The sequence below is a fragment of the Carlito syrichta genome, unplaced genomic scaffold, assembly GCF_000164805.1.
Source record: "Carlito syrichta isolate Samal-C Ts95f unplaced genomic scaffold, Tarsius_syrichta-2.0.1 Scaffold309730, whole genome shotgun sequence".
Taxonomy (NCBI): Eukaryota; Metazoa; Chordata; class Mammalia; order Primates; family Tarsiidae; genus Carlito; species Carlito syrichta.
This window is the reverse complement of record NW_007253826.1, coordinates 868,691-876,841: the sequence shown is the minus strand read 5'-3', so window position 1 is coordinate 876,841 and position 8,151 is coordinate 868,691. Positions and strand designations below refer to the sequence as shown.

Genomic DNA, 8,151 nt, shown 5'->3' with positions numbered 1-8,151 from the left:
AGAGTAGCTGGAGCTACAAGCATGCACCACCACACCCAGCTAATTTTTTTTTTTTTTTTTTGTAGCAACAGGTTTTTCTATATTGACCAGGCTGACCTCAAACTCCTGGCCGCAACGATCCTCCCACCTCAGCCTCCCAAAGTGTTGACATTATAGACATGAGCCACCACGCCCTGCCAAGAATTTCTTTTCTTTTTTTTTTTGAGTTGAAGTCTCACTCTGTCACCCAGCCTAGAGTGCTCGAGCTACAGATATGTAAATAGACTATCTTAGTCCACCCTCAAACTATAGCTCTTAGGGAAAAACAACCCCCAATTCATATGTCACCTCCTCAGGACTTTCTCTGCTATGCTTTCTAAGGATACCCAGGTTCTAGTTACTCAATTACAGCATCTCTGAGAAGGTCTTTATATGTCTTCAAAGTATTTGTCACTAGTCAAAATATCTTATTTGCTTATTAGTTTATTTGGGGGTTTGGGACAGTTTTATGATTTTGTTTAGGCACAAATAAAACGTGCACATGAACTGTCTATTCATTTTCTTGACTGCGCAGCCTGACAGAATTGGTGACTCTGATGGCCTGTTGGGCTGTTCTTTCCATGATGGCTTTAGCAGTTCTTGGAGAAAACATTGTGAGCAATCTTTTTTGCATATCAGCAACACTTCCAGCCCCTTGACATTGTGGATCAGGAACTTCCTGAAGCCTCTAGGTAGCATGTGTTTTGTTTTCTTGTTGCACCCATAACCGATGTTGGGCATCAAGTCCTTGAATCTTCCATGTACCCTGTTGTCAATACCTCTGGGTTTCCGCCAGTTATGCTTAATACTGACATATCGGTCTGACTGGTGCCACATGAGCTTCTTGGCCCTCTTATTGATGATCTTGGGCTTCCCCAGGGGTCTGAGGGCAGCCATGATGCCGAATGGGAGATTGCTGCCACCTCCATAAGGCAATGCTGAGGAAGAGAAGGGAAGGTGCTTATTAGTTTAATGTTTCTCTGACCCTTGGAATGTATTTTCTTTTCTTTCCTTTTTTTTTTTTTTTTGAGTTGGGGTCTCACTCGGTCGCTTAGACTGGAGTGCAGTGGCCGCTCCCGGCCACCGCAGCCTCGCCTGCTGGGCTCCAGCGATCCTTCTGCCTCAGCCTTCCAAGTAGCTGGAACCACAGGCATGCACTTCCACGCCCGGCTCATTTTTGACTTATTGTAGAGACGAGGGCTTGCCAAGTTGCCCAGGTGGTTCTCGAACCCGCGGGCTCAGGTAATCCACTTGCCTTGGCCTCCCAAAATGCTGGGATTACAGGCTGAGCCACTGAGCCCGGCTGGAATGTGTTTTCATGGTTTCATTTTTTTTTCTGTGTGTCTAAGGAGTGAGGTAGGGATAAAATTTTATTTTTTTTCCAAATGACTGGCTAGGTATTCCAAAATCATTTGCAGAATTATTTAATATATCACCACTAATTAGCATTTAGTGACTATTTATTATGTGCCAGACACTTATTAAATCCTTTACATACCTAATCTAGTTTAATCCTTACATCAAATGGTGATGAAATCAGATTTGCATTTAAACACACACACACACACACACACACACACACACACACACACACACACACACAGGATCTGTCCTCAATGTGGAAAATAAATTGGCCAGGTAAAGTATATTAAGTTCTCTGGAGAAACAGAAACAATAGGATATATAGAGATATATAAGAGGAAATTTATTATGGGAATTTGTTCATGCAATTATAGAAGGCCAGTATGCCCTCTGCAAATTGGAGAACCTGGAACGCTGGTGGTGTAGTTTTTCTGGATCTGAAAGACCTGAGAACTGGGAGGGCCTATGGTCTAAGTCCTGGAATCAGAAGTCTCAAGAACCTAGAACTCTGAAGTCTTGAGGGAGAGAGAAGATAAATGTCCCTGCACAAGAAGAGAGAGAAAGCAAATTTGCCCTGCCTCCACCTTTGTGTTCCATCTGGGTCCTCAATAGATTGGATAATGCCAGCCCACATTGCTGAGGTTGAGCTTCTTTACTCAGTCTCAGACACACCCAGAAATAATGCTTTGCCAGCTATCTGAGTATCCCTTAACCCAGTCAAATTTATGTTTAAAATTAACTGTCACAACGGGGGACAGAATAATTGCAGGAAGGCTATTGTTTATGTGATCCAAGCAAGATGCTCTTTCGAAGCTCTTTAGTCCAGCACTTATAGATCATGGCACATGGTAGGTAATAGGTGAGATGAAGGAATTGAAGTTCTCACTCATAAGTGGGTCCTAAACATTTATCACAATACTACAAGAAAGGGATCCGCAGTTGCAGCACACTGCCAGGGGAGAGGTGAGGGAAATAACATCCCTGATCCTAAAGCAGGGGAAGTGAGGACCGGTAGGAGGCCCCAACTTCACCTATACATAGACCACTTATGTACCTAATCCTGATTTGTACCCCACATCTTTAAGATGAAATAAAGAAAAAAAGAAAAGAAAATGATAGTGACTTGGAGCAGAAAAGTAACAGTAGAGACAGAAAAAAAGTGAAAAAAATTTGAGAAAGAGTTTAGAGATAGAATTAACAAGTCTTTATGATTAACTTAAATATGGGGAAATATGAAAGAGGAAAATGTCAAAGATGGCTCAGATTTCTGGAAGAAAAGGATTGAGTGGAAAAATGATGAGTTTACTTTTGAACATGCTGAGTTGAAGGTACCTTGGAGATATCACTTTGAAGATGTCAGGTTAGCAGTTAGCTTTATCAATCTGGAACTCCAACAAGGTATAGATTTGAGGAACGTGAGCATGTTGGTAGTAACTGAAGACACTGGCAGAGTTTAGATTACTTAAAGAAAGGTATTGAGTGAAAAGAGAAGCTGTCCTAAGACAGATCCCTGAAAAACTCTGATATTTAAAGGTTTAGTAGAAGAGGAGAGAGGAGCCAGGAAAAAATGTCTGCAAAAGGGCCCCCAGAGAAGTAAGAGGAACTGGGAGGGTGTAGTGTTTTAGAAGACAGAAAAGCATATAATCAAGGAGGTAGTTCAGGTTAATTCTAAGATAGTAAATTAAACTCTAAACTAGGTAAATGGGGAATGAAAGACTGAGGGGAGAAATTTTAAAAAGTGAAGGGGTCAGTAATAAACTGATATTCAAATGAAAGGGAAGAATAGTTGCAGTTGGACTAACTTAATAAGCAAACTGGAAGGATAGGGGATTGTGGTCAGAAAGTAGATTATTCAAATTAGAGGTTTTAGAAGTAGAGAGAGCAGGTTGGGTCATGAAGACAAGATCCAGGGAGTGACTAGGGGAGCAGGCAGTTGAGTAGTATTATAGGAGAACATTAGAGATACCATGGGTCTTTCTTGAAGACTCTGAAGTTACTTAGGATGATAGCAGGACTCATGGCGCAAAAGACAGTAAGCCAAGTGCCAGTGCCTTTTGTGAACAAAGAGGAGCAAAAAGGAGGAAGATAGATTACAGTGACCAACCAGGGAGAGAGTAGCAGGAGTTTTTACAAAAGGATGGAGAAGCATTGGCCTCTAAGTAGCACTGGGAAGCATCCTCATCTCCTGACACTACATAGGGACGAGCAATGAGCAGAATTCTCTTGAGGGAGATGTAGGACAAGTGGTGTAAAGACAGCCTGGTTTAAATAAGGCATGAGGTGGAAGGAACACTCAGAAGGAAGTGTGTGAGGGCATAGGGGAGTTTGAATTCCAAATGAAAGGTTTTGACAAGGAGAGGAGAGGGATGGGATTAGGGTTAAGGAAGTATGGAGCAGTTTAAGAATGACAGTTACATAGAGGACAAATATGAGAAGAGAAAAGGCACTTATAGTTGGGGCTTTGACATATGAACATAGATATGAATCCTGGAAGGTTTTGGTCCACCTAATCCTTAGAGAACAGTAGACACAAGGGCTTACTAAAAATTAACGGTGGTCTAGAAAGTCCTGCAAATATTTCTTTTCATGCAAAGGTATGATTAGTCATAGGAGATAAAGCAGAGGATGGTAGTAGAGAGCAAAGAAGCTTGAAGTTCAAGTTTCTTTGAGGAAAGGAATAAACAGTGGTCTTACGAAGACTGGATTGGGCTCAGTATCCACTGGCATTCTGTTTAATCAGGGCTTAGAGGTCTTGATGTTTGTAGTTTGGGATGAGGTGGGTGTGAAAAGAGGGACATAAGAATGGCCCAGGAATCTCAAATATGATTCAGAACTTCTGATTTCCATTGCAGCACAATTTTTATTTTCACTCTCCAAGTATAGAAATGATGTCTACGCTGTTATTTTAAAATATTTTTACCTGGTTTTGCAGGTTAAGCATTTACATGATTTGGGGCATTTCCCTCAGATTTTAGTCTTATTTTATCATATTGTGTATTTGCTTAATTTTTAACTTAGGTAATTATTTTTATTAAGTTAAGTTTCAACACAAAAAAATGATTTCGGGTCAGTATAATAATAGATTCAGAGGTCTTAACAAAACTAAAAGTTGTCACATTTAAGGAAGTAAAGTATAAAGCTTAGTTTTTAATTTGTTCTTTTCTTGCCAACGTCTTATAGAATCAATAGAAAATACATTAGAGAACTAGGCCAGCATCATGCACAATGCACTTTCCTCACCATTCTCAGCTCCTCGTAGCTTCTTGCTCCACTGAATTTCTGATAACCTTTTTGTTTCTAATACTCACTTGGTATTTCCTATGGATATATTCCATTATTTTCTCATGGAGGAAGCTCTTGCTTTTTACCTACATATAATCAATTTGAGGATGCATATTTTCCCATATTTTAACAGCTCTAAAATTAGAATGCTTCTTATAATCCAAACTGTCTTTGATTTGATAAAAGAGAGTACTTTGTATCACTCTCCCACACAGCCTCACATAATTTCTTTTTTTAACATAATTTTTAACACATAGCACTGACAAATGTTTGTTTATTGATTGACTATAAGTAAATTCAGAAGAGGTCATATAATTTGAATTATTACTTAAGTACAAACTTTAACTTGACTCCTAGCACATCTTCAAAAGCATACAGTTTATTCTTATTCAGTAAAATGTGAGATTATTACAAAAAAGGAAAAGAATAAGGAAAATAAAATTATTTGCTTGCTTTTATAATGATTTTTAAATGGATTTAATATTTAAAAGGCATTCTGTAATAATACCTAACTTACTTTGTGTAGAATTTGCCACTAAAAAAACCCTGCAATATAGGCAAGAAAAATGACTATTAGAATAATAGAGAAAGTATATGATTTACCTAAGTTCTACAACTAGTCAATGTCTTGGCTTCTTGCTTATATTATTTGTTGTTTTTGCTGAACTGTGTTGTCCCATGGAAAAGCAGATGTACCAAATGCCTTCTTAAATGCAGCCCATTTCACCAAGTATTTCTTAAAACTGATGGCCATGAGGCGAGATTCTAACTGTATATATGCCGTTGCATTCATCTCTCTCTAGTCTTCTAAAGAAATGAACAGAAAGATACAATAGAGCTGAAGTAAAATTACTTATAAGATGTCATTCAATGAGGGAGGCAAGAAAAAGTGTAACTAGTATTATTGCATAGTAAAGAGTACCTTATTTAGCTCTTAGGAAAAGTTGAAGGATATTTACTGTAAAAATGCAGTTTTCACTCGCTGTGAAGGAATTGTGACAGGAGTCAATCAATCCATTTTCCAGCTTAGAACCTTGAAGTCATTCCCATGAAATGTTTCTATCCCTTTGTCTCATCTGGCTCCTTCTCTGCAGTTCCTTTATTATACCACTCTACAGCTGCACTGCTATGCAACTTTTGGAGGAATTCTCACATAGATTTCTGGGCTCTCCTTAAGTTCTCCCTTTCCTGCTTTTTCTTTTATTGCAATGATATCTTATCTGACATGCATTTTTTACCACAATTAACTTCCTTTTGCCCTTGAATATTTGACTTTTCTCTACTACAATCTTGTTGTGAAGCCAGGTATGTTGAGATGTAGAAGTATTTATTTTCCATTTCATTGAAGTTATTTCCTGTAATTACTCATCTTTTGGGAAAAGAAGGGCGGTTTACAAGGAAGCTCATTTCTCCAGAAAATAGTGGATACTGATTTTACAAGTTATCGTGAAGAATCTTGACAGTGGTAGTTGCCACACATTGTGGGGAAGGTGTCATACTGATGACTTATTTCTCCTTGCCACTCAAAATGTTTACAAGTATCAGAGAAGGAACTTCTCAGTGACCTCCAGATGTTTCCTCTTTGAGTTTTTTTTCAATTATTTAGTTAGTTTTACTTTTTTAGTTATGTTAATTTTGAGCAGATTATTTGATCTGAACTTCAATTATTTAACCTATAAAATATGAATGAAAATGCCTAACAGTTTTTTGGGGAGGAAAATTTAGTGACTCTACTTACTTAAAAGTGGGTAGCAAAATATCTGCTTCATTCATAGTTAGCTCTTTATAAAATATCATTCAGTTCATTGTATCCCTTCAACTTGAACTCACTCTAATTCTTTGCCATGCTCTTGTCCTAAATGTTCTTGCCCTGAAATCACTCAACTTTTCCAAATTCATGTGATCTTTTAGTAGGCTGACCCTGTAACTTATTTGTATTTGGACACTATGGAGGGTAAGGGGGTAGGCAACATCAATGATTAAAGCAACAGGTGTAAGTTGGATTGTCCTAGGCAAATTAGAATGTAGTCAATGAATTAGCCCTCTCCAGGCTATAGCAGACGGCTTCTTACCCTGGGAATGACTCCCACAGTGTCCTTTCCTGGATCCCATTGCTTTACTGACCTTCTTGTGGAGAATAAGTTTTCTCCTATGTCACTGCCACTGTCAATAATGATGGTTAGAACTGCATATATTTATGTTTTAAACCACCCCCCTTTACTAGCTTCTCCATTTCTTCTCCATTTCAAAGTCCAAACCACACTGCAGAATTTATCTTTGGTTTTCCATATTCCTTTGTGTCTCATATCCAGTCAGTTGAGAGAGTTTGCCAATTCAATTCTATAAAATCTTATTGAGCATTTACTTTGTGCTGGATGTCATGTGAAGTGTTAGGGATAAAAAGACAAAGAAGATACAATCCTGATGTACAAGAAGTGCATACTTTAGAAGTGGAGCTAAATATGCAAAGAAATAATTGCAATACAGTGTGTTAAGTGCAAAAATAGAAGTTGAGTTTAGGATAGTGGTGATGTTAACATGGGAGTTATCGACTCTCTTTGGGCAGTTCAAAGAACGCTTTAAAGAAATAAAGATAAACTCAATCTGTAGCTGATTGTATGAATGATTATCATCTACTATTTGCTGGATACTATGTCATGCTCCAGGATTGCAATGATAAGCAAGATAGGCATGGGCCCTGTCCTCTTGGAGTTTATAGACTATTAGGAAAGGCAGGTAGTATACAAGCAAAGAGTATTAAAAAGGAGAAGAAAGGACAGGGAATCTATGAACATATAAAGGGGGAACTAACCAACTCTGTTTTGAATTCCAGATCAGTTCAGCTGAAACCTGAAAAGAGAAATAGGAGTAGCTAGGTGAAAGTTGAGATTGATAGGAGAGGGAAAGAGAGCAAGGTCCTTAGATGGGGGAGATTATGAGATGCACCAAAGCATTGAAAGAAGGCCAACATGGCTGGAGATGAAGAGAAGAGAGAAGCAGACAAAGGACATGGAATGACACTGGAAATGTAGGCTGGAGCCAAAACATATAAGACTTTGCAGACCGTATTACAGACTTCTTTATCCAAAGGTCAATGGACAGTCATAATTTAGACACTGAAAGTGAAATACAGAGTTGCTTTTTTAAAAAAAGAAGCCTATTGCAGTAACTTAGACAAGATATGGTGTTGTTAAAATTGGAGAAAATGATGGTTTTTAGAAATATCTATGAAAGCCGGGCTTGATGTCTCAGCCTGTAATCCCGCGCTTTGGGAGGCCGAGGGGAGTGGATTGCCTGAACCCGCGGGTTCGAGACCCGCCTGGGCAACTTGGTGAGACCTCATCTCTACAATAAATAAAAAATCAGCCGGGCGTGGTAGCTCATGCCTGTAATTCCGGCTACTCGGAAGATTGAGGCGGAAGGATCGCTGGAGCCCAGCAGGTCGAGGCTGCAGTGGCTGGGAGCGGCCACTGCACTCCAGTCTGGGTG

At 39.0% G+C, this 8,151-nt stretch overlaps 1 pseudogene; it reads right to left on the bottom strand.

Moving 5' to 3' along the window:
• Positions 1-529: 529 nt before the first annotated feature.
• LOC103270122 lies at positions 530-915 on the bottom strand (annotated as a pseudogene).
• Between the last annotated feature and the right edge of the window lie 7,236 nt (positions 916-8,151).